We start from the raw sequence: 27338 nt of genomic DNA, 5'->3' as shown, positions 1-27338 counted from the left end.
GAGTTCGAGACCAGCCTGGCCAACATGGTGAAACTCCGTCTCTACTAAAAATACAAAAAATTAGGTGGGTGTGGTGGCAGGCGCCTGTAATCTCAGCTTCTCGGGAGGCTGAGGTAGGAGAATCGCTTGAACCCAGGAGGCGGAGGTTGCAGTGAGCTGAGATCATGCCGCTGCACTCCAGCTTGAGCAACAACAGCGAAGCTCCATCTCAAAAAAAAAAAAAAAATTAGCTGGGCGTGGTGGCTCACGACTGTAACCCCAGCTTCTCAGGAGGCTGAGGCAGAATTGCTTGAGCCCAGGAGGTGGAGGTTGCAGTGAGCTGAGATTGCACCACTGCACTCCATTCTGGGGGACAGAGTAAGACTCTGTCTCAAAAAAAAAAAAAAAAAAAGCACCAGTCATTGGATTAGGACCTACCCTAATGACCTCACCTTAACTCAATTGCATCTGCAAAGGCTCAAGCAATCCACACACCACTTGACCTATTTCTAAGTAAGGTCACATTCACAACTACCATAGATTAGGATTTCAGCATTATCTTTTTGGAGACACAACTTGATTCATAACAGGGTCAGTAGTATAAGAATGGGATTGGAGGGTGGGTGGACCCTTGCGGTCTGTGGCCAGGGCCTCAGTACCTAGGAAGCGTCACAACAGGTGCATGCATGGGATTGTCCTCAGCAGTAAGACACATCAGCTGTATTGATAAGCAGGGACATCACAGCTCTTCCAGACTGACCATCTGGTCCTCCAAAGAGGAAGCTGAGGGCCATGGAGGGAAGTTAGGCCCAAGTTCCAGGCTGCCTGGCTTACTGGCTACAGCTCTCAGGCTGGTGGTGCTGAGTTCCCACACTCTGCTCCACAGCCTGCTCCTTCCTCTGGTAGTTGCTTCTTCCCTCCAGACACCCCGGAAGTGCTGGTCTGGGCTGGCTCTCATTTCTATTTCCAGCTGAGTTACAGCTTTCACAAGTCTTCCCTGAAATTCATTATCAGTGCTCCCGGTGAGAAATAAGCCCCCATGCTTTCATTCAGGGGACCCTGGGCCTTGGACAGAGTGTGAATGGGGTAGGGAGGCCTCTGGCCTCTATGGAGCCACTCTTTTGCCCACACAACCTCAGTGCCCCTTAATCCTGCCAGAACAGGGACATCGGGGGGATTTTAATATTAGTTGATCACAGTAGACCTGGTTTCCAATCTGGCCTCTGCTTCTTCTGGCTGTGTGACCTTGGCCCAGATATGCAACCTCTTTAAACCCAAATTTCCTCATACCTAAAATAGGGATAGCAACATCTTTTATCTGACAGAATTGTTTTGAGAATGGAAAGAAAAAACGCATAAATGCATATGCAGACCTGATTTGTAAATGCTCAGTGATTGCTAAGTCTTTTTTTTTTTTTTTTTTGAGATGGAGTCTCACTTTGTTGCCCAGGCTAGAGTGTAGTGGTGCAATCTCAGCTCACTACAACCTCCGCCTCACGGGTTCAAGCGATTCTCCTGCCTCAGCCTCCCGAGTAGCTAGGACCGCAGACACATGCCACCACACCTGGCTAAGTTTTGTATTTTTAGTAGAGATGGGGTTTCACTATGTTAGCCAGGCTGGTCTCGAACTCCTGACCTCAAGTGATCCATCCATCTCGGCCTCCCAAAGTGCTGGGATTACAGGTATGAGCCACCTTGCCCAGTCATTTTTTGTTTTTGTTTTTGTTTGCTTGTTTGTTTTTGAGACAGGGTCTGTCTCCCAGGCTGGAGTGCAATGACAATCACAGCTCATTGCAGCCTTAACCTCCCAGACTCAGGCAATCCTCCCACCTCAGCCTCCCAAGTAGCAAGGACTATAGACTTGTACCACCATGCCTAGCTAATTTTTGTATTTTTTTTTTTGTAGCGATGGGGTTTCACCATGTTGTCCAGGCTGGCTTAGAACTCCTAAGCTCAAGCAATCCACACACCTCAGCCTCCCAAAGTGCTGGGATTACAGGTGTGAGCCACTGCACCCTGCCAGTAATTGCTAACTCTTATCACCACCACCAGCACCATCACCATCATTATCACCACTGACAATCACACTCTTGGAGTTGCCAGCCCCTCTCACCTTGGTTTCTACCTTGGGCTCAAATCACCTGTCCTGCAGACACAGAGATTTGATGTCTAATCCAGGGGTGGCTTCTGGGTCTGACTCCAGCTGCCCCTCTGTTATAATTCTATTGTCCCATCATGGAATTAACTATTGTGTCACGGTCTTCCCTAAACAGGATGCTATCCTAGTGGACATGATGAAGAAAGAGGGGCTAGATGATGGCGTGATTGGGGGCAGGGAAGCACAGCTGGCTGGCTGAGCTACTGTATCTTCAGGAAGTGAACAATGGACCCACATTTTGTTAGAAGGAGGTATCTAGCTGGGTGCAGAGATCTACCATTTATTTATTTATTTATTTATTTATTTATTTATTTATTTATTTATTTATTTATTTTTGAGATGGAGTTTTGCTCTTGTTGCCCAGGCTGGAGTGCGATTGTGTGATCTCTGCTCACTGCAACCTCTGCCTCCCAGGTTCAAGCAATTCTCCTGCCTCAGCCTCCCTAGTAGCTGAGATTACAGGCATGCACCACCATGCCTGGCTAATTTTGTATTTTTAGTAGAGATGGGGTTTCTCCATGTCGGTCAGGCTGGTCTTGAACTCTCAACCCCAGGTGATCCATACCCCGCAGCCTCCCAAAGTGCTGGGATTACAGCCGTGAGCCACTGCGCCCAGTCTTATTTATTTATTTATTCATTTTGATAATAGCTTTATTGAGATATGTCATATATTATACGGCTCACCAACTTAAAGCATGCTATTCAATTCAATGGTTTTAAGTATATTCACATAGTTGTGCAACCATCACCACAGTTAATTTTAGAACATTTTTATCACTCCCAAAAGAAACATGTACCTTTAGCCATTGATATAGTTTGGCTCTGTCCCCACCAAAAATCTCATCTTGAATTGTAATCCCCATAATCCCTACAGGTCAAGGGTGGGACCAGGTGGAGGTAATTAGATGATGAGGTGGTTTCCCCCATGCTGTTCTCATGATAATTAGTGAGTCTCACGAGATCTGATGGCTTTATAAGCGTCTGGCATTTCCCCTGCTTACACTCATTCCATCCTGCTGCCCTGTGAGAAAGGTGCCTGCTTCTCCTTTGCCGTCTGCTGTGATTGTAAGTTTCCTGAGGCCGCCCCAGCCATGCAGAACTGTGAGTCAATTAAACCTCTTTCCTTTATAAATTACCTAGTCTTGGGGTATTTCTTCATAGTAGTGTGAGAATGGATTAATATAGCCATCAACCCCAATCACCAACGCCCCTACCTCATCCCCAGACAACCACTAATCTGCTTTCTGTATCTATAGATTTGCCTATACTGGACACAACATAAATCGAATCATGCAATATGTGATTGTGTCTGGCTTCTTAGCATCATTTTTTTGTTGTTGTTTTTTATGTGTGTGTTTTTGAGACGGAGTCTCGCTCCATCACACAGGCTGGAGTGCAGTGGTGCGATCTCAGCTCACTGCAACCTCCACCTCCTGGGTTCAAGCAATTCTCCTCCCTCAGCCTTCTGAGTAGCTGGGATTACAGGCACAAGTCACCATGCCCAGCTAATTTTTTGTATTTTTAGTAGAGACAGGGTTTCACAATGTTGGCCAGGCTGGTCTCGAACTCCTGACCTCAGGTGATCTGCCCTCCTTGATCTCCCAAAGTGCTGGGATTACAGACCTGAGCCACTGCGGCCTGCCCTTAGCATCATGTTTTACAGGTTTGCCCATGTTGTAGCATGTATCAGTACTTCATTTCTTTATATCCTTCTTATTGCCAAAAATATTCCATTGTGTATAATATTCCATTGATATACCACTTTTATTGACCATTAATTAGTTAAGGACAGTTGAGTTATTTCCACTTTTTGACTATTATAAATAATGCTGCAATGATCTTTCATGCCCAAGTGTTTGTGTGGACACACATTTTCATTTCTCTTGGGTACGTACCTGGGTGAGCGGATGCTTGGTCATATGGCAACTCTATATATAAACTTTTGAAGAACTGCCAGACTGCTTTCCAAGTGGTTGCACCATTTTACTTTCCCACTAGTTATGTGTGAGGGTTCCAGTTTCTCTACATCCTAGTCAATATTTGCTATTCTCTGCCTTTTAAATTCTAGCCATCTAGTGTATGTGAAGTGATATCTTATTTTTTTATTTAAAAAAAATTTGGGGCCAGGCGCGGTGGTTCTCGCCTGTAATCCCAGCACTTTGGGAGGCTGACGCGGGTGGATCACAAGGTCAGGAGATCGAGACCAGCCTGGCCAACATGGTGAAACCCCGTCTCTACTAAAAATACAAAAATTAGCTGGGCATGGTGGTGGGTGCCTGTAATCCCAGCTACTTGAGAGGCTGAGGCAAGAGAATCGCTGCAACCTGGGAGGTGGAGGTTGCAGTAAGCCGAGATCGTGCCACTGCACTCCAATGTGGTAACAGAGTGAGACTCCATCTCAAAAAAAAAAAAAATTGGGGGCCGGGTGCAGTGGCTCATGCCTGTAATCCCAGCACTTTGGGAGGCCAAGGTGGGCGGATCACCTGAGGTCAGGAGTTCAAGACCAGCCTGGCCAACATGGGGAAACCCCGTCTCTACTAAAAATACAAAAATCAGCCAGGTGTGGTGATGCATGCCTGTAATCCCAGCTACTCGGGAGGCTGAGGCAGGAGAATCGCTTGAACCTGGGAGGTGGAAGTTGCAGTGAGCCGAGGTCAAGCCACTGCACTCCAGCCTGGGCAAAAGAGTGAGACTCCATCTCAAAAAAAAAAAAAAAAATTGCTGGGGGCCTATGGTACAGGGTGAGCAGGGCCTGAATCGTGACCCTGACCCGGACCTAACCTGAATTGCAACCCCAACCTGACTGCAATCCTGACCGCGACCCCAGTGGATTTTATAGAGAGGAAGTCAGACAGGGAGGGAGAAGAATAGGATTTGATGTCATGTTGTCCGGCATCCAGGGGCCTTTATTTAGAGTTGGGTTAGAGCCTCCACCTGGAAAATGTGGATGCCAAGTTGGACATTATGTGGTTAACCTGACTTATTTTGAGCAGTTGGCGCTCCCTGTCTTGAGGAATGCAGATTCCAGCAGTGGCCCAGGGCAGACAGTGTGCGTCACTGATGAGAATGGGAAAATGAAACTCTTTAGTTAGCCTTTCATCCAAGCTGTTTGTCAGATGCTATCTACCCCAGGGACTATAATCGCTGGCACAATCCCAGTCCTGCCCGTCGTGGCTGTATGCCTTTGGGGTTATGATAGCTTGTGGGCTTTTCTAGTGAAAATGTCAAATGTTTTCCATAAAATGTTTTCCATAAAATGTTTAAAAGATCAAATTAGCCTTAATGCTGGATTGTCTGTACAAGATTAATAATCCATTGTGGCTTATGTATGCTTAAAGATTTCTGTTTATTTCCTCTTGCACTCATGCACATGATTTGGGTAAATTATGAGATGAGAAATGGTTTTCAGAGTATTAGATGGAATTTGTCCCCATTGAAGTTTATAAATGTGTTCACAGGGAGTGGGGAATAATAGCTCATTGCCTAATCAATTTTGCAGGTCATGAAAATGAAATTTCCTCTCCAGGTGCAGCTTCAGTCCCATGCAACTTAAAATAATAACAGTTATTTGATTTTTAAAAAAATTATTCCAAAAGAAACCATTTTAGGTAATCTTCCCCAACTCTTACTGTTTGCTTACTGCTTAATAAATATAAAAATAAATCTAAAGGTTATAGACAAAAGAAAAAAATTTTTTTAGTCCGGGAGCAGTGGCTCATGCCTGTAATCCCAGCACTTTGGGAGGCCGAGGCCAGCAGATCACTTGAGGCCAGGAGTTCGAGACTAGCCTGGCCAATGTGGCAAAACCCCATCCCTATTAAAAATACAAAAAATTGCTTTGGGCCCTAGGTTTGTTGGTCCGTGTCTCAGTCCACCCAAAGTCCCCTCGGATCGCTCGGAGAGGCACTCGGACCTGGAGCAGTTAGCAGAATGAATATCTTCTAAGACCAGAGTGGCAGCTCCAGTAATAGAGAACCCCTTTTGAGGCCAGGTGTGGTGGCTCACGCCTGTAATCCCAGCACTTTGGGAGGCCGAGGCAGGCGGATCACGAGGTCAGGAGATAGAGGCCATCCTGGCTAACACGGTGAAACCCCGTCTCTACTAAAAATACAAAAAATTAGCCGGGTGTGGTTGCAGGCGCCTGTAGTCTCAGCTACTCGGGAGGCTGAGGCAGGAGAATGGCCTGAACCCGGGAGGCGGAGCTTGCAGTGAGCCAAGATCGTGCCACTGCACTCCAGCCTGGGCGACAGAGCAAGACTCCGTCTCAAAAAAAAGCCCCTTTTGAGGTGTAGTGATGCATGGAAGGACTTGGAGCTTGCTATTGGTGGAGTTCTCCGGGCTGAACAGCAAATTAAAGATAACTTGCGAGAGGTCAAAGCTCAGATTCACAGTTGCATAAGCTGTCACCTGGAATGTCTTAGAAGCCGTGAGGTGTGGCTATATGAACAGGTGGACCTCATCTATCAGCTTCAAGAGGAGACACTTCAACAGCAGGCTCAGTAGCTCTAGTGGTTATTGGGCCAATTCAGTTGTCTTACTCATCAACTGGAGTGTACCCAAAACAAAGATCTAGCCAATCAAGTCTCTGCATGCCTGAAGAGACTGTGCAGTCTGACCCTTAAGCCTAAAGATTCAACTGTCCTGCTCTTTGAAGCTGACACAAGTGCTCTGCACCAGACCATCACCACATTTGGGTCTCTCAAAATCATTCAAATTCCTGAGCCCTTCATGGCTCATGCTAGTTCATCAAATATTGGGCCCTTCCTGGACAAGAGAAACTATAACCCAATGCCAGAGCAGAAGTCAGCATCCAGTATTGTAGCTGTCCCTCTCAGCGAATGGCTGCTTGGAAGCCAACCTGCCAGTGGTCATCAGGCTCCCTACATACCCAGCACCAACCCCCAGGACTGGCTCACCCAAAAGCAGACCTTGGAGAATAGCCAGACTTTTTCCAGAGCCTGCAATTTCTTCAGTAATGTCTGGGGAAACCTAAAGGGCTTAGAAAACTGGCTCCTCAAGAGTCAGCAACAGGAAATTCCTGAGAAACCAAGTTATCAAAACTGTAACAGCCATTCCACTACTAGTCATTTCTCCATTGAAATGGAAAAGGTTAAAGATCTAAAGCTTCCTGATCAAGATGAGATAGACCTATCAGATTGGCTGGTGACTCCCCAGGAATCCCATAAGCTGAGGAAGCCTGAGAATGGCAGTCGTGAAACCAGTGAGAAGTTTAAGCCCTTGTTCCAGTCCTATAATGTGAGTGATTGGCTTGTCAATACTGACTCCTGTACCAACTGTCAGGGAAACCAGCCCCAAAGTGTGGGGATTGAAAACATGGGCAATCTGAAGTGCCTGAATGACCACTTGGAGGCCAATAAACCATTGTCCACCCCCAGCATGGTTACAGAGGATTGGCTTGTCTGGAACCATCAGGACCCATGTAAGGTAGAGGAGGTGTGCAGAGCCAATGAGCCCTGTACAAGCTTTGCAGAGTGTGTGTGTGATGAGAACTGTGAGAAGGAGGCTCTGTATAAGTGGCTTCTGAAGAAAGAAGGAAAGGATAAAAATGGGATGCCCGTGGAACCCAAACCTGAGCCTGAGAAGCATAAAGATTCCCTGAATATGTGGCTCTGTCCTTCTAGAAAAGAATTAATAGAACAAACTAAAGCACCAAAGGTAATGGTTCCTTCTAGAATTGCTGATTCCTTCCAAGTCATAAAGAACAGCCCCTTGTCAGAGTGGCTTATCAGGCCCCCATATAAAGAAGGAAATCCCAAGGAAGTGCCTAGTACTGAAGACAGAACTGGCAAGCAAAAGCTTAAAAGGCCCATATGAGCACTTCCTGGTGTCCCTTTAACACAGCTGACTGGGTCCTGCCAGGAAAGAAGATGGGCAACCTCAGCCAGTTATCCTCTGGAGAAGACAAGTGGCTGCTTTGGAAGAAGACCCAGGAAGTATTACTTAATTCACCTCTACAGGAGAAACATAACTTCCCCCGAGACCATTATCACCTCCCTGCAGTTTATGATCTCTTTGCCTGTATGCAGCTTAAAGTTGATAAAGAGAAGTGGTTATATCAAACTCCTCTACAGATGTGAAGGAATGGACAAGAGTTGAGCAGCCTTTCTGCTGATTATCACACATCATGAGCTGAGTGACTGCGGCTTGCCAAATCATTGTGTTTCTGGGTCTGACCAGTTAGCTTAGTTCTTCTCCTGCCTAATTTTGAACTAGTAAAGCAAACTGAGTCATCAGATTATGAGTTACTATTTAAAAGAAAAATGCTGTTTATTGATGCTGAGGTGATTCAGTTCCTTCCTCCTTACAGAAGCATTAATTCACCCCCACACTAGAAATGCAGCATCTTTGTGGATATGTCTTTTTCACAAGCCTCCAAGCCTCCTTAGATTGGGTTGTTACTGAAAGTATATTAAAACACTCTAGTTTTAAAAATGAAATATTTCCGTAATCGAAGTGTATTGATGTATTCTAAAGCTAGTAACTTCCCTAACATTTAATTGCCCTATAGATGCTTCTCTTGCTGTGGGTTTTCTTCTGTTAGCAGTCTGAAATAATGATTTTCCTGTTCTATTAATATATAGTGTATTTTGCACAAAAAATTAACCTGCCCAATGGTGATTACCAAAATATATATTAATAATCTTGGCAATTTTTGACATTAATTACCAAACATTTTAGCCTACATGTTAGTTCTACATTATTACCTTTCACTTGAAAGGAACTCAGCTACTGCAAATTTTGTCTTTCTTTCTTTCCATAAATGTTATTAAAATATCCAGTGAGCTCTTTTAAAAGGGCTCGGTATTATTTCGATACTATTTTTGAGGTAGTTCTAGCCTTTTAAAATATTCTACAGACCAGCCAGGTGTGGTGGCTCACACCTGTAATTCCAGCACTTTGGGAATCCGAGGCAGGTGGATCATGAGGTCAAAAGTTCAAGACCAGCCTGGCCAAGATGGTGAAACCCCATCTCTACTAAATATACAAAAATTAGCTGGGCGCAGTGGCAGGTGCCTGTAATCCCAGCCACTCCGGAGGCTGAGGCAGGAGAATCGCTTGAACCCTGGGGGCGGAGGTTGCAGTGAGCCAAGATTGCACCACTGCACTCCAACCTGGGCGACAGAGTGAGACTCCGTCTCAAAAAAAAAAAAAAAATCTTCAGGCCCACGGAGTTTAAAAGAACCCCAATACTGACTAAGCAAATAGGCAAAAGACCTATTGGAAATAGTACTTGAATGATTCACTATCATAGGGATTATTGGTGCATCCTGTGTAAATGGAAGCTGAGCTTGACACCTGGTACTTTTAACTAGGGATAAAGTCGTCCTCTCACTGCAAGCACAGCATACCTGTATCTCCAAAAATGATGTTCTAGTGAACAGGCCGTTTTCAACACTTGTGCCTTGGGGTGTTCATTGAAGTTTTATGAAAACTACTGATGTTTTCTCAATCTCCTTAAAGTTATGTCCATGCTTTAAAATGTCTCTGTAGGAGAGAAATGGAGTTTATGTTTTTAAATTCTCTAAGATATCTTTACTGCTTTCCAGACTTTGAAACTATTAAGCTTCTTAACTGCCTGTTATTGGAAATACTTCTAGGGAAAGTTCATGGTCCCACAATGTCATTGCCATACAGCTTCACTAGAGTTCTTTGAACCACAGCTGGAAAGAGTTTTGTATTATTTTTTAATTCCCTCCCCAGATATCATTTAGAAGTATCATAATAAAGGTGGTGAGCAAAAACAACGTGAGGAGCCTTTCCGGTTATCTTAAGTTGCAGCTAACTCTCTACTTTCTTTTCTGAGGCCAAACACACTGTACTTTACATTGTCAAGATATAATTTACATTAATCACTATGTCTATGAGTATGTAAAACATCTTTTGCATTGATGAATTTTGTATATGCCACCATTAAAAGCATAACAGCCATTTAAAAAAATACAAAAAGTTAGCCAGGCGTGGTGGTGCATGTCTGTAATCCCAGCTACTCAGGAGGCTGAGGCAGGAGAATCACTTGAACCCAGGAGGCGGAGGTGGCAGTGAGCTGAAATCATGCCATTGTACTCCAGTAGGGCAGTGACAGAGCGAGACTCCGTCTCAAAAAAAAATAAAAATAAAAAAGAAAAGAAAAAATTTCTTTTACAGAGGGGGTCTCACCATGTTGCCCAGGCTGGAGTGAAGTGGGTATTCACAGATGTAATCATAGTGCACTACAGCCTCAAACTCCTCGATTCAAGGACCCTTCCACCTTAGCCTCCCAAGTAGCTGGAATCATAGGTGCTTACTACTACACCCTGCTCATTTTTTAATTGGGTTGTCTTTTTATTATTGTAATAATTTATTATTTTGTTATAAGAGTTCTTTATTCTAGATACAAGTTGCTTATCAGATATATTCTTTTTAAATTTTTTCTTCTTCTTTTTTTTCTTTTTGAAACGGAGTCTTGCTCTGTCATGCAGGCTGGAGTGCAGTACATGATCTTGGCTCACTGCAGCATCTGCCTCCTGAGATTTTCTGAGTGACTCTCCTGCCTCAGCCTCCCGAGTAGCTAGGACTACAGGCATGAACCACCATGCCTGGTTAATTTTTGTATTTTTAGTAGAGATGGGGTTTCACCCTGTTGGCCAGGCTGGTCTCAAACACATGGCCTCAAGTGATCCGCCTGCCTCAGCCTCTCAAAGTGCTGGGATTACAGGTGTGAGCCACTGCTCCCGGCAATCTTTATTTATTTTATTTTGAGACAGAGTCTTGCTGTCACCCCTGCTGGAGTTGCAGTGGCATGATCACGGCTTACTGCAGCCTCAAACTCCTGAGCTCAAGTGATCCTCCCATCTCAGCCTGCCGAGTAGCTTGGGCCACAGGCACGCACCACCATGCCTAGCTAATTTTTTATTTTTTGTAAAGACGAGGTCTCACTACATTGGGTTATCTTTTTGCTGTCTTCATGGTGTCCTGTGAAACACAAAAGTTTTTAATTTTGGCGAAATCCAGTTCATCTACCTTTTGTTTTGTTTTGTTTTTTGTTAGAGTTTATCTCTTGTTGCCCAGGCTGGAGTGCAGTGGCGGGATCGTGGCTCACCGCAAACTCTGCCCCCCGGGTTCAAGTGATTCTCCTGCCTCAGCCTCCCAAGTAGCTGAGATTACAGGCATGCACCACCATGCCTGGCTAATTTTGTATTTTTAGTAGAGACGGGGTTTCTCCATGTTAATCAGGCTGGTCTCGAACTCCTGACCTCAGGTGATCTGCCTGCCTTTGCCTCCCAAAATGCTGGGATTACAGGAGTGAGCCACTGCACCCGGCCTACTTTTTCTTTTGTTATTTGTCCTTTTGGTACCATATCTAAGAAACTCTTGCCTGAGCAAGTCACAAAGATTTATGCCCATGTCTTTTTCTAAGAGTGTAAATAGTTCTAGCTCTTATATTTAGGTATTTGATCCATTTTGAGTTCTTTTTTATATGGTGTGAGATAGGAATTCACATTTATTCTTTTCCATGTACATATTCAGTTGTCCCAGCACCATTTGTTGGAAAGACTATTCTTTTTCACATTAAAGTGTTTTGGCACCCTTGCTGAAAATAAAAATCAACTGTGACAGGGCCAGGCACGTTGGCTTATGCCTGTAATCCCAGCACTTTGGGAGGCCGAGGTGGCGGATCACTTGAGGTCAGGAGTTCGAGACCAGCCTGACCAACATGGTGAAACCCCATCTCTACTAAAAATACAAAAATTAGCCTGATGTGGTGGCACACGTCTGTATTCCCAGCTACTCAAGAGGCTGAGGCAGGAGAATCACTTGAACCTGGGAGGCGGAGGTTGCAGTGAGGCAAGATCACATCACTGCACTCCAGCCTGGGCAACAGAGTGAGACTCCAGCTCCAAAAAAAAAAAAAAATCAATTGACTGTAAATGTGAGAGTTTATTTATGGATTATCAATTCTTTTCCACTAATCTATATGTCTTTTTTTTTTTTTTTTTTTGACAGAATTTCTGTTGCCCAGGCTGGAGTGCAGGGGCACTGTGTCAGCTCACTGCAACCTCTGTCTCCTGGGTTCAAGCAATTCTCCTGCCTCAGCCTCCCGAATAGCTGGGATTACAGATGTGCGCCACCACGCCAGGCTAATTTTTGTGCTTTTGGTAGAAACGGGGTTTCACCATGTTGCTCAGGCTGGTGTCGAACTCCTGACCTCATGTGATCTGCCCACCTCGGCCTCCCAAAGTGCTGGGATTACAGAAGTGGACCACCATGCCCGGCCTTTTTTTTTTTTTTGAGACAGGGTCACTTTATCACCTTGAATTCGAATTCCTGGGCTCACGTGCTTCTTCCACCTCAGCATCCCGAGTAGCTGGGACCACAGATGTGCACCACTACACCCGGCTAAATTTTGTATCTTTTGTGGAGAAGGGGTTTTACCATGTTGCCCAGGCTGATCTGGAACTCCTGGCCTCAAGTCATCTGCCCACCTCGGCCTCCCAAAGTACTGGAATTACAGGCGTGAGCCACCATACCTGGCCAAGACTCGCTTTTAACTGCATATGCTTTTGCACTTTTGTACCTTTAAATTTTTATTTTTAGTTTTATTGATTGATTGATTGATTGATTGAGACAACCGGCCACCTTGGCAGTCAACCCCCAGCCGTAGTCAAGCCTCCGGATGATTGCATCCCTGGATGACGTCCTGATTGCACTCTCATAAGAAACCCTGAGCCAGAACTACCCAGGTAAGCCACTCCCAAATTCCTGAATCTCAGAAACTATAAGATAACAAACATTGTATTTTAAATTTTTTATTAAAATGAGCATGTATTGCTTGTATAATCAAAACAGAGAAAAAAGGAAATAAGAGAAAAATGGAAATAAAGCTCAGTCTTAGGTTCATTAACACAGCTGTGTGATCCCAAGATGGGGGTATCTTGGTCTCTCAGCAGTTTGAGTGAAGAATCCTTGAGGGCTTTGAAGGGCCACAGGTGTACTTTGAGTCATGATCAAAAAGCTGATGCTGAGCTGGGCGCGGTGGCTCACGCCTGTAATCTCAGCACTTTGGGAGGCTGAGGCAGGTGGATGACCTAAGGTCGGGACTTTGAGACCAGCCTGACCAACATGGAGAAACCCTGTCTCTACTAAAAATACAAAATTAGCCGGGCATGGTGGCACATGCCTGTAGTCCTAGCTACTCGGGAGGCTGAGGCAGGACAATTGCCTGAACCTGGGAGGCAGAGATTGCAGTGAGCTGAGATCGTGCCATTGCACTCTAGCCTTGGCAACAAGAGCAAACTTCCATCTGAAAAAAAAAAAAAAGCTGATGCTGGCTGGATGTGGTGGCTCATGTCTGTAATCCCAGCACTTTGGGAGGCTGAGGCAGGTGAGTCACTTGAGGTCAGGAGTTTGAGACCAGCCTGACCAACATGGTGAAACCCCATCTCTACTAAAAATACAAAAATTAGCCAGGCATGGTGGTGCACGCCTGTAATCCCAGCTACTTGGGAAGGGTGAGACAGGAGAATCGCTTGAACCTGGGAGGCAGAGGTTTCAGTGAGCCGAAATTGCTCCGCTGCACTCCAGCCTGGGCAATAGAGACAGATTCTGTCTCAAAAAATAGAAACCAAAGGCTGATGTTCCCTTGGGCCGTGTTAGTGGAAATGCAGTGCCTGCAAGAGAGGTGACCCACATCAGGCTAGATCTGGGCCTTGAACACTGTCATTGAGATGGCATTCAGGGGCCCAAAGGGGCTTCTTCCTTCATCTTGGGCCAGTTCCCTCATAGTGAGAGGTGAAGCTGGCTGGGCTTCTGGGTCGGGTGGGGACTTGGAGAACTTTTCTGTCTAGCTAAAGGATTGTAAACACACCAATCAGCACTCTGTGTCTAGCTAAAAGTTTGTAAACACACCAATCAGCACTCTGTAAAAACGCACCAATCAGCGCTCTGTCTAGCTAAAGGTTTGTAAATGTACCAATCAGCATTCTGTAAAACCGGACCAATCAGCACTCTGTAATATGGACCAATCAGCAGTCTGTAAAATGGACCAATCAGCAGGATGTGGGCAGGGCCAAATAAGGGAATAAAAGCTGGCCACCCGAGCCAGCAGTGGTAACCTGCTTGGGTCCCCTTCCACACCACGGAAGCTTTGTTCTTTCTCTCTTAGCAATAAATCTTGCCGCTGCTCACTCTTTGGGTCCGCACTACCTCTCTGAGCTGTAACACTCACTGCGAAGGTCTGCGGCTTCACTCCTGAAGCCAGCAAGACCACAAACCCACTGGGAGGAACAAACAACTTCGGACGTGCCACCTTTAAGAGCTATAACACTCACTGGGTGTGGGCAGCAAGCCACTCAGGCGCCGAGGCAAGAGACCGAGGACACGAGCTGTTCCAGTATAATAAGATATAAAACAAGAGTAGTTATTACCAGATATAGATCTTAGATATGATTATATATGAATAGCATTAATCATTAGTTTGTAGCAATTACTCTTTATTCCAATATTATAATAATCCCTGCTCTATAATCATAACCTAGGAACAACCAGGCCATACAGAGATAGGAGCTGAGGGGACATAGTGAGGTGTGACCAGAAGACAAGAGTGCAAGCCTTCTGTTATGTCTGGACAGGGCCACCAGAGGGCTCCTTGGTCTAGCGGTGATGCCAGCGTCTGGGAAGACGCCCATTGCCAGGCGGACCGTGGTCTAGCGGTAGCGAAAAGTGTCAAGGAACAACACCCTCTACTTAGCAGACCGGGAAAGGGAGTCTCCTTTTCCCCGGGCGAGTTTAGAGAAGACTCTGCTCCTCCACCTCTGTGGAGGGCCTGACATCAGTCAGCCTTGCCCGCAGTTATCCGGAGGCCTAACCGTCTCCTGTGATGCTGTGCTTCAGTGGTCACGCTCCTAGTCTGCCTTCATGTTCCATCCTGTACACCTGGCTCTGCCTTCTAGATAGCAGTAGTAAATTAGTGAAAGTACTAAAAGTCTCTGATATGCAGAAATAATGGCAGAAGCTGTCTTTGTCTCCTCTCCCTCTCTGCCTTGGCTGCCAGGCAGGGAAGGGCCCCCTGTCCAGTGGACACGTGACCCACGTGACCTTACCTATGATTGGAGATGACTCACACTCCTCACCCTGCCCCTTTTGCTTTGTATGCAATAAATAACAGCACAGCCAGACGTTCGGGGCCACTACCGGTCTCCGCGCATTGGTGGTAGTGGTCCCCCGGGCCCAGCTGCCTTTTCTTTTATCTCTTTGTCTTGTGTCTTTATTTCTACACTCTCTCGTCGCCGCACACAGGGAGAAGCCCACCAACCCTGTGGGGCTGGTCCCTACAACTGGGAAGGTCTGCAGCTTCACTCCTGAAGTCAGTGAGACCACGAACCCATCGGGAGGAATGAAAAACTCCAGACACGCCACCTTTAAGAGCTGTAAAATTCACTGCAAGGGACCACGGCTTCACTCCTGAAGTCAGCAAGACCACGAACCCATCAGAAGGAAGAAACTCCGGACACATCCGAACATCTGAAGGAACAAACTCCAGACACACCATCTTTAAGAACTATAACACTCACTGCGAAGGTCCACAGCTTCATTCTTGAAGTCAGTGAGACCAAGAACCCACCGGAAGGAACCAATTCCGGACACAATAGTTTCTTCCTCCCTTGTGTGCCCCCACAAGACTGGGCCTTGTCTGCCTCCAGACACTCCGTACTCTCTCTCACTGCTTAGGTGGCTCTTCCCATCCCTCTTCCATCCTCCAAACACCCCATCCCTTCCCATGATGCTGCATTTTCCAGTGAGCAGACTAAGCTCAGCACATCAGCAAAACCCTCCGTTTTTCTTTGAAACTTGGAACTTCATGGAAGTTGCTCACCTTCTGCCTAACCACAGGGAAATGACCCCAAGAAGTCTTCCCAGTCCCCATGTGGGTGAGGGCCTTGCCTCCTGCTCCAGGTCCACCCACATCTTTCCTATTTGGCCATGTCCATGTGTTATTATTACTGTAGGTTTTGTTGTTGGCTTCTTGGACAGACTATAAACCACAGGAGGACAGGCTTCAACCTTATGTATTCTCTGCTATGGCCCCAAGGCCTGGCACACAGCAAATGCTCTGTATAGAGTCATGAATGAGTGAACAAACAAATAAATGAACAAACTCAGGATACCGGAACAATCCCTTAAAGTGCCTGCAGGGCCAGGTTTGGCAGAAGAGCCTTCCTCTTTATGAACACAGATGGCAGAAGTAGGACAAGTCAAAGTGAATGTCAAATTTTGGTTCTAAATCAGGAAGAACCTTCTAATAACATAGATTGCATTGTGAAGTAGTGAGCTGTTGTCACCAAAGGGGTTAACAAGAAGGCTAGTGGGCTCTCTATGAGGAACAGCCTGCAGGAAGAATTCCAGACTGGACAGAGGTTGTGAATTCCCAAGGTCCCGCGCCAGCTGGGCTGTTGAGGAAGCCATGAATGTATCTTTATGGCGAGGGAGGATTGAGGAGATAGATTTTTTTTCCACTTGAGGAACTTGCTTTTTTTGTTTGTTTTTGCTTTTTTCAGTTTTTTGAGACAGAGTCTCACTCTGTCGCCCAGACTGCAGTGCAGTGGCCCGATCTCAGCTCACTGCAACCTCCACCTACCAGGTTCAAGCGATTATTGTGCCTCAGGCTCCCGAGTAGCTGGGACTACCGGCACATGCCACCATGCCCGGCTAATTTTTCTATTTTTAATAGAGACGGGGTTTCACCATGTTGGCCAGGCTGGTCTCGAACTCCTGGCCTCAAGTGATCTGTCTGCCTTGGCCTCCCAGAGTGCTGGGATTACAGGCGTGAGCCACCGTGCCCAACTGGAACTTAGGCTGGCTGAGCAGAGCTGGCCAGGTTCACTCATCCATACTTCCCCATCCCAGCCCATCACTTCTCAGGCCTGCAAGAGGCCATGTGACTGGCACTGGTGACACCTGGTGGCCAGTTGGACGAGGACAGAGACAGCTGTCTATCTGGTTCATGGCTGTATCCCAGGCCTGGCTAAGAGAAGGCTCTCTCTCCCCTTTGAGGGATGAATGAATGAATACAGACTAGGAAGAGGAAAAGGAGGAATAGATACTCTCTCTTTAGCCTGGAGATCTACCAGGGCAATGAACCAAGACTGCATGAGAAGCCAGAAATTCATCTGCTCAGGGTTGTGCAGACAGAAGGGCCTCTGCTTTCTCTTACCTCCCTCATCTGTGCCTGTCCTGTGTTCTAGGGCACCTGTGAGGCAGGGGAGGGGCTATTTTGGGAAAAGGCTGATGTTAATTAAAGCTGCTTCTGCATCTGAGCTTAATCGTGCTCTGAAGCTATGAATAGAGAGACCCGTGGGCTGGGTTGGAAGTGCCTGAGCAACACTCCTTTCAGAGAGAGGACACTGAGGCCAAGAGAGGGCAGGAGCCTGCCTAAGGTTCCAGAGCCAGGACTCCCAGCTCCAATTCATTAAGCCATAGCACTGGTCACCTAAGATAGAAACACAGAAGAAAACAGTTGGTGTGGAGCCTGGAGGAGCAAGCACAAGCACCCCAGCCTGGCAGGCAGGGAGCGTTAACACCACTGCTGACTCTGCCCGGCATGCACCTTTCCTTCCAGCCAAAAAGCCGAGGATCTGTCGGATGCACCAAGTGTGCATCCCTCCCAACTCACACAGGCTCCCTCCTCTCAATCACTCTGCTTTACACCCATCCCTTCAAGTGTATGTGCTGGCTTAACCTCTCTGGGCCTCAGTTTCCTAATCTGCAGAGGGATTGTTTGAAGTGTGAAAGAGACTATGTGTCAAGTGCATAGAACAGTATTTGACACATGGTAAGCATCCAGTAAGAACTACAGCTGCAGTCAGGCCCTGTGGTTCAAACCTGTAATCCCAGCACTTTGGGAGGATGAGGCAGATGAATCACCTGAGGTCAGGAGTTCAAGACCAGCCTGGCCAACGTGGTGAAACCCCATCTCTACCAAAATACGAAAAGATCAGCTGGGCATGATGGCACATGCCTGTAATCCCAGCTGCTCAGGAAGCTGAGGCAGGAGAATAGCTTGAACCCAGGAGGCAGAGGTTGCAGTGAGCTGAGATCACGCCACTGTACTCCAGCCTGGGCAACAGAGTGAGACTCCATCTCAAAAAAAAAAAAAAAAAAAAATGCCAGGCACGGTGGCTCACACCTATAATCCCAGCACTTTGGGAGGGCCGAGGCAGGCAGATCACTTGAGGTCAGGAGTTCAAGACCAGCCTGGCCAACATGGTGAAACCCTGTCTCTACTAAAAATACAAAAAATTGCTTGGGTGTGGTGGCACATGCCTGTAATCCCAGCTACTGGAAAGGCTGAGTCAGGAGAATTCCTTGAACTCAGGAGGCAGAGGTTGCAGTGAGCCGAGTTTGTGCCATTGCACTCCAGTCTGGGCAACAGAGCAAGACTGTCTCAAAAAAAAAAAAAGAAAAAAGAAAAAAAAAAGAAAGAACCAGCCAGGCGTGGTGGCTCATGCCTGTAATCCCATCCCAGCACTTTAGGAGGCTGAGGCGGGCGGATCACCTGAGGTCCGGAGTTCGAGACCAGCCTGACCAACATGGAGAAACCCCGTCTCTACTAAAAATACAAAATTAGCCGGGCATGGTAGCACATGCCTGTGATCCCCACTACTCAGGAGGCTGAGGCAGGAGAATCACTTGAACCTGGGCAACAAGAGCGAAACTCTGTCTCAAAAAATTTAAAAAAGAAGAAGAAAAAAAAGAATCACAGCTGGGATGACCATGGTTATTCTAATTAAGGCTCAGTTTAAATCCTTCCCACAACTCCCAAATAAATGGTGAGAAATGTACTTGAGGTCAGGGTCAGAGTTCCTTGACTCTGTATCCAGAGAAGGACCAGAACACAGGGTGTAGGGTGGTCTGTGTTGGCTCTAGGCAGCATCAGCTGGCTGGTTTCCTATGGGCTGGGCAGGGACTGGCCCTGCTGTCTGAACCTGGCTTTCTTGAAGCTGTAATGGCTTATTTATCTAGACTGGGCTTGGGATTTCTCTGATGGGTCAAAAATCAGAGAGACAAGGTACTGCTGGAGTACAAAGATGCCATCTGAAGCTGGGCGCAGTGGCTGGTGCCTGTAATCCCAGCACTTTGGGAGGCTGAGGAAGGTGGATCATCTGAGGTCAGGAGTTCGAGACCAGCCTGGCCAACGTGACAAAATCTTGCCTCTACTAAAAATAAAAAAAATTACCCGGGCATGGTGGCGCACACTTGTAATCCCAGCTACTTGGGTGGCTGAGGCAGGAGAATCACTTGAACCTGGGAGGTGGAGGTTTCAGTGAGCTTAGATCGCACTATTGCACTCCAGCCTGGGCAACAAGAGTGAAACTCTGTCTCAAAAAAAAAAAAAAAAAGATGCCACTGCCAGCTGCCCTGGATGGTACAGGTAGGACTCAATGCCCCAGTAGAGGGGTAGAGACGAGTCAAGAGGTCCACAGAGACCACAGAGAAGAAAGCTGATATATGCACACAGGTTCTCCTCGGCATCCTTGGGAGGAGATACATCCTTAAACTAGACCCCTGTGGGTGACAGTTGGAGGGGGACTGGAAGGGCCTGATACTCCCCAATCACTTCCTCTCCTCCATCCCCAGGGCTGGCTTATTCTAGTTCCTCTTCTCTATCACCAGATGCCAGGTCCTAGAATTGTCTCAAGCTTGGAATATGTCCAGATATTCATTAATTCAATACTTAACACATATTTATTGATCCCCTTCTCTGTGCCAGGCACATTGCTCTGTGAACAAGACAGACACAACCCTTGCCGTAAGGAGTTTACATTCTGACTGGGGGACAAAGAAGCAGACAGGCAAAACTCCACTTAAGCACTGTTTTAGGAGTAAGCCTGGGGCTTCAGGAGAGCACGAGAGGGATGACCTGTAATCTCAATGTGAAGGAAGCAGAGGAGGTGCTGTGTACCTAAGTAAGGGGAAACTATACCTCCTGTGCTGTGTACAGGCTAGGAGGGAAGAGAACCCTGTTTTTGGCTTTTTGGGTTTTTTTGTTTTTTGTTTGTTTGTTTTGTTTTGTTTTTGAGACAGAATCTCACTCACTCGTCAACCAGGCTGGAGTGCAGTGGCAGAATCTCGGCTCACTGCAAGCTCCACCTCTCGGATTCAAGCGATTCTCCTGCCTCAGCCTCCAAAGTAGCTGGGATTACAGGCGCCTGGCACCATGCCGAGCTAATTTTTTGTATTTTTAGTAGAGACGGGGTTTCACCATGTTGGCCAGGTTGGTCTCAAACTCCTGACCTCAAGAGATCCACCCACCTCCGCCTCCCAAAGTGCTGGGATTACAGTAACCCTGTAATTTTTGAGGAGCTGCAAGAAGTGGGTCTCAACTAAGGAAACCTTGTGAAAATGCGTGCCACTCCCAGGGATTCTGATTTGATGGGTCTGGCACAGGGACCCAGAATCTGTGTATTAAACAAGCTCCACCAGTGATGTTGTTGCAGATGACTGTGGATCCACCCAGAGGGAGGCTTTGTGAAAGATGGGCTGGAGGGTGCAGGGTCTAGGCCTCAAAGGCTGGTGGGTCAGACGGAGAAGTTTGATCTTTATATGAAAGGAAGGCTGCTGACGATCATCAATCCTAGGAACGACATTATCTTTACAAATATCCTTCCTCAGAATCGCTTGAACCCGGGAGGCAGATGTTGCAGTGAGCCGAGACAGTGCCACTGCACTCCAGCCTGGGCGACAGACCGAGACTCCGTCTCAAAAAATAAATAAATTAAATAAATAAATAAATAAATTTCCTTCTTCCAGCTGCAGGGCAAAAAATGGGTTGAAGAGCCGGACTGGTGGTGGCTGGTGTGGCCTTTCATCCTGGAGTAGATGTTGGCATGAAGAAACAGGCAGTTGGGACAGAGAGAAGCTAGTGGGATGTGGAGGTGACCCGGTGAAATACTGGCCCGGAGATGTGAGGCATGAGGCGGGGAGCACGAGGGTGTCGAAGGGCCAAAACGTGGTAAGAGAAGCCGGAGGAGTGTGACGACGGGAGGAAGGGATCCGATGTGGGATCTAAGGGGTCTGAGACCACCGTGGCCGCGGGAGGCAGGAGAAGGTACCGCAGAGCTCTCGGTGACGTGTCAGGAGGCCCTACACTCGCACGTGCACTGGCTCGCAGTTTGGACAAAGACCCTATAGGCCAGGCCGCAGCTGCGCCCAGACCACCCCCAGTGGGTGAAGACTGCCGCAGCGGCGCAGTTCCCGGCATGCCTCCGGCGACCTCATCCGTCCCGGGGCCAAAGCCCGGCCTCCGCTAGAGGGCGCTGCTCTCAGCAGCCGCGCTGCCCGGCTGGACTCGCGCCAGAGTAGGACACCGGAGGCAGGCTGCGGCTGCTCCGTGCGACTCCCACGCCTCTCGGGCGGCAGGTCCTGCCTCGGACCTGGGACCACGCCTTTGCCCACTTCTCCCAGGCGCCCGGGTCAGAAACCTGTGCTTCACCCTCGAGAGCGCCGCCATCCTCCCCCTCAACCAGACGGGCATGGTGTCTGGTTGTCCGTCCTGTCTCCTCATCGTCTCAGAGCCCTTCCCTGACCCCTACCCTCTCTCAGACCAACAGGATGATGACAGGAAGACGATCCAGGACCAACTCCTAGCAGTGACCTTGAGAAAACAATCTCATACCCCCGTTTCCCTTACAACGCAATGGAAATAATACTAACAACCCTGAAAGAGTGTTGGAAGGACTAAACGAAATTATCTTTTTCAGTACTAAGCAGAGGCTCAATGAGCATCAGCGTTTTTTTTTGTTTGTTTGTTTTCTGGAAACTGGTTGGAGCCCAGGCTGGAGTGCAGTGGCATGATCTTGGCCCACTTGAGCCTCAACTGCCTGAGCTCAAGCCATTCTCCCGCAGCCTCTGGAGTAGCTGGGACCACAGTTGCATGCCACCACGACTGGCTACTTTTGTTCATTTTTTTGTAGAGATGGGGTCTCTGTAAGTGATCTTGTACTGGACTCAAGCGATCCTCCCACCTCGGCCTCCCAAAGCACTGGGATTACAGGCATGAGCCACTGTGCCCGGCCAACATCAGCTATTTTAACACTTCTGTCTGTGTTGCTGGAATGTATTCACTGGCCCCAAACTCTTCAGTGGCTTCTGACTGCCCTCAGGATCAGTTCACACGTTTAGCTTGGCATGCACAGCCCTTTCAATCTCGTTTCTTGTCATCTCCCAAGTCCTTTGTGTGTTTTATCACAGGCTTTGGCCTGAACACTCCTTTGCCACCTTTTCTACCTGCCTAAACACTCCTCACATTTTGAGACCCAACATAAAAGCATTCCTATCACACATACCACCTGCACCACCTCCCCCATAATGATCCCAAAGTTTTTTTTGAGACGGAGTCTCGCTCTGTCACCCAGGCTGGAGTGCAGTGGCGCAATCTTGGCTCACTGCAAGCTCCGCCTCCCGGGTTCACGCCATTCTCCTGCCTCAGCCTCTCCGAGTAGCTGGGACTACAGGCGCCCGCCACCACGCCCGGCTAATTTTTTGTATTTTTAGTAGAGACGGGGTTTCACTGTGGTCTCGATCTCCTGACCTCGTGATCCGCCCGCCTCGGCCTCCCAAAGTGCTGGGATTACAAGCGTGAGCCACCGCGCCCGGCTAATGATCCCAAAGTTTTAAGATGCCCAGAACATCTTTGCTGCTGCTTCTTTTTTTTTTTTTGAGATGGAGTCTCTCTCTGTCGTCCAGGCTTGAGTGCAAAGGTGCGATCTCAGCTCACTGCAACCTCCACCTCCCGGGTTCAAGTGATTCTCCTGCCTCAGCCTCCCAAGTAGCAGGGACTACAGGTGTGCACCACCATGCCCAGCTAATTTTTGTATTTTTAGCGGAGATGGGGTTTCATCATGTTGGCCAGGGTGGTCTCCGTCTCCTGACCTCGTGATCTGCCCGCCTCAGTCTCCCAAAGTGCTAGGATTACAGGCATGAGCCACTGCGCCTGGCTGCTTCTTTTACCAGTAACAAAATGGAAACACTAAGGGACACTATGTCATGATTATAGATATTCTTGAGCACTCTGTGCTGACTTTTAAGGACAATAATAGTCCTACTTCTGGGTAGGGTGTGTTGGTGGTAGATGGCTGGGGAGGTGAGTGAGCTGGGATATTGGATGGGAAGAGGATGAGGAAGGAGAAAAGGAAGGGAGCTCCCAGAAAGGTGTGATGGCTCACACCTGTAATCCCAGCACTTTGAGTTGAGGTAGGAGGATCACTTGAGCCCAAGAGTTTGAGGCCAGTCTGGGCAACATAGTGAGATGCTGTCTCTACAAAAATAGTAGTGGTGTGCGCCTATACTTTCAGCTACTTGGGAGGCTGAGGTGGGAGAATCGCTTGAGCCCAGGAGGTTGAGGCTGCACTGAGATATGATCACACCACTGCACTCCAGCCTGAGTGACAGAATGAGACTCACTGTTTATTTTTAAGTAAAAATAAAAAGAGTCCAGGCGCGATGGCTCACGCCTGTAATCCCAGCACTTTGGGAGGCCGAGGTGGGTGAATCACGAGGTCAGGAGAAGGAGACCATCCCGGCTCACACGGTGAAACCCCGTCTCTACTAAAAATGCAAAAAAAATTAGCCGGGCGTGGTGGCGGGCACCTGTAGTCCCAGCTACTCGGGAGGCTGAGGCAGGAGAATGATGTGAACCCGTGAAGCGGAGCTTGCAATGAGCTGAGATTGCGCCGCCACACTCCAGCCTGGGTGACAGAGCGAGACTCCATCTAAAAAAAAAATAGAAATAAAAATAAAAAATAAAAAATAAAAATAAAAACCAGAACTCCCCCTACCTCCCTAAGGTGTCCAAGCCCCAAGGAGGCCACCTCCCAGGAACCAGGTCAGGCATCCAGATAGAACTGATTTATAAGTTCTTGACCAGGTGTGGTGACTCACACCTGTAATCCCAGCACTTTGGGAGGCCGAGGAGGGCAGATCACTTGAGGTCAGGAGTTCAGGACCAGCCTGGCCAACATGGCAAAACCCCATCTCTACTAAAAATACAAAAATTAGCCAGGCGTGGTGGCTCACACGTGTAATCCCAGCTACTCAGGAGGATGAGGCACAAGAATTGCTTGAACCTGGGAGGTAGAGGTTGTAGTGATCACCTGAGGTCAGAAGTTCGAGACCAGCCTGACCAACATGGAGAAACCCCATCTCTACTAAAAATACAAAATTAGCCTTGGGAGGCCGAGGCGGGCGGATCACGAGGTCAGGAGATTGACACCATCCTGGCTAACACGGTGAAACCCTGTCTCTACTAAAAATACAAAAAATTAGCCGGGCGTGCTGGCGGGCGCTTGTAGTCACAGCTACTGCGAAGGCTGGGGCAGGAGAATGGCGTGAACCTGGGAGGCAGAGCTTGCAGTGAACCAAGATTGTGTCACTGCACTCCAGGCTGGGTGACAGAGCCAGACTCCGTCTCAAAAAAAAAAAAAAAAAAATTAGCCGGGCGAGGTGGCGCATGCCTTTAATCCTAGCTACCCTGGAGGCTGAGGTAAGAGAATCGCTTGAACCCGGGAGGCAGAGGTTGCAGTGAGCCAAGATCGTGCCATTGTGTTCCAGCCTGGGCAACAAGAGCAAAACTCCATCTCAAAAAAAAAAAAAAAAAAAAAGAACTGGTTTGTAGGTTCTTGGGGGCAGGCACTGCACACACTCATTTGGGCAGTATTTTCAGCTGTGGGAATGGGTGCCCCTTAATCACCTGCCCACTGGCATCAGGTACTCTGAAAATCAAAGGCAGGTATACATGAGGAGGCCAGTCAGATAGGGGCAATGCAGGCTAATGGAGGGTCTCAGCTGGCAGCCTCTGTGAGGACTAAATGTAGATCCCAGCAGAACCCTATCAGTAACCTAATATGCACATGCCTATGCCCAAAGATCTTCAGTCTCCCAGTCAGGTCATCCAAAGCCTCCGCTCAACTAGGCCAACCTCAGAGAGGGGAGGGACACAGAATAGAAAACCCCTTCCCAACCATCTCAATTCTAGTGTTTAGCAACATGTGTGCCAGACCTTGGGCTAACCAATGACAGATATACGGGGCAGATACAGTACTGCAGTAATGCCATCCTTTCTCTTTCTCTCTCTCTTTTTTTTAATTATTATTTTTTAGATGGAGTCTCTCTCTGTCACCCACGCTAGAGTGCAGTGGCGTGATCTCGGCTCACCGCAACCTCCACCTTCCGGGTTTAAGCAATTCTCCTGACTCAGCCTCCCGAGTACCTGGGATTACAGGCACCTGCCACCATGCCGGGCTAATTTTTGTGTTTTTAGTAGAGACGGGGTTGGTCTCGAACTTCTGACCTCGGGTGATCCACCCGCCTCAGCCTCCCAAAGTGCTGGGATTACAGGCGTGAACCACCGCACCCGGCCCGTCATCCTTTCTCTCTTAGGACTCACAGTCTAATGGAGGGAGACAAGTAAATCATAGGGAAAAGGCGTGAGACGTGCTGTAACAGGGTTAAGTGAACTAGGAGTAGGCAATGTAGTGCAGTGGTTGGAAGCCTAGACTGGCATCAGATGATGCTACAGGAGTGCTTAGTGCCATGCATGACCTGTAGGGAGTGATCAATAAATATTTACCTGATGCTATTTACCCAAGATGCTATTGAAGAAGCAAAGCTCATTTTATAAGCCTTCTGCAATCTCCCCAACAAATGTGAACTATCTCTATTAAATGTCTGTAGTTATCTTCCATAGACCCCTTGAACCTAGATGTGCACCCTGCCCTCTCACAGATGGCCTGGGTCCATTACCTGAACAGAAGACAATGGAGAGGGGAGCACAGGGGAAATGGCTGGGATGACAATAGGAGAAAGGAAGACTGGGGGAGGAGCTGGCACCTCCAAAGGAGGTAGCTCAGGCCCCTGGGGTGCCAGGGAATACCAAGGGGGCCCATCTGGTGGAAAGGGGTCCCTGGAGGACTTGTCTTGGAAGTACGTTTGCATAAGAATAAGAAAGCATCTGGCTGGGCACGGTGGCTGACACCTGTAATCCCAGCACTTTGGGAGGCCGAGGCGGGCGGATCATTTGAGGTCAGGAGTTCGAGACCAGCCTGGCCAACATGGTGAAACCCCATCTCTACTAAAAATACAAAAGTTAGGCTGGGCACAGTGGCTCACCCCGTAATCCCAGTACTTTGGAAGGCCAATGCCAGTGGATCACCTGAGGTCAGGAGCTTGAGAGTAGCCTGGTCAACATGTCAAAACCTCATATCTACTAAAACAGTACAAAAAATTAGCTGGGCATGGTGGCACACACTGTAGTCCTAGCTACTCAGAAGGCTGAGGCAAGAGAACCAACCGCTTGAACCTGGGAGGCAGAGGTTGCAGTGAGCTGAGATCGTGCCATTACACTCCAGCCTGGGCAACAAGAGTGAAACTCCATTAAAAAAAAAAAAAAAAAAAAGGCCAGGCGTGGTGGCTTACGCTTGTAATCCCAGCACTTTGGGAGGCTGAGGGAGGTGGATCACCTGAGGTCAGGAGTTAGAGACCAGCCTGGCCAACATGATGAAACCCCATCTGTACCAAAAACACAAAAAAAGTGTAATCTCAGCTACTTGGGAGGCTGAGGAGGGAGAATCGCTTGAAACCGGGAGGCGGAGCTTGCAGTGGGCCGAGATCGCGCCACTGCACTCCAGCCTGGGCAACAAGGGTGAGACTCCATCTCAAAAAAAAAAAAAAAAAAAAAAGAACAGGGAAGCTGAACACACTGATATATTGGTTCTTTGAAGATGAACTCATTGTACTTAACAATTTTCCACCTCTTGAATTTTAAAGGAGGTTAACAGGCTAAAACCTTTGAAGATGAATTTATTGTATCCTACATCACCAAAGCCTGAGGGAGAAGGTGTCATGTTTAGTCCTAATTTATGGTTAAGGAAACTGAAGCACAAAGAAGATAAGTGACTTGGCCAAGGCCATGCAGCTAGCAAGTGGCGGAGCCAGAGCTTTTTGTTCCACCCTCAGCCCTGCTGGTTGGGTTGCCTGGGTCAACCAGACCTGGCCACCCTGGGGAGAAATTGACAAAAGAGGGTTGAAGCTTCAGTCTAGGCCATTTCCCAACCTTCTCGAAGAGCCACATTCTGGCCAGGGCCAGCAGCTGACCCTGGGATGAGGAAGGCGTGGACAGAGCCCCTTCTCAGCACTAGTAACCTTTGAT

The 27338-nt window shown here is 47.8% G+C and overlaps 1 long non-coding RNA gene and 1 pseudogene across 1 annotated transcript; both read left to right on the top strand.

Annotated features, from left to right (window-relative positions):
- Positions 1-3136: 3136 nt before the first annotated feature.
- On the top strand, positions 3137-16777 carry LOC134737119 (uncharacterized). The gene is made up of 3 exons (XR_010121708.1): positions 3137-3238; positions 12143-12879; positions 15434-16777. It is a non-coding gene; the product is annotated as an uncharacterized lncRNA (long non-coding RNA).
- On the top strand, positions 5996-8531 carry LOC129486312 (nuclear receptor coactivator 4-like; annotated as a pseudogene).
- Positions 16778-27338: the final 10561 nt, after the last annotated feature.

This window comes from Symphalangus syndactylus, chromosome 7 (assembly GCF_028878055.3).
Source record: "Symphalangus syndactylus isolate Jambi chromosome 7, NHGRI_mSymSyn1-v2.1_pri, whole genome shotgun sequence".
Taxonomy (NCBI): Eukaryota; Metazoa; Chordata; class Mammalia; order Primates; family Hylobatidae; genus Symphalangus; species Symphalangus syndactylus.
This window is presented reverse-complemented; position numbering and strand designations above follow the sequence as displayed.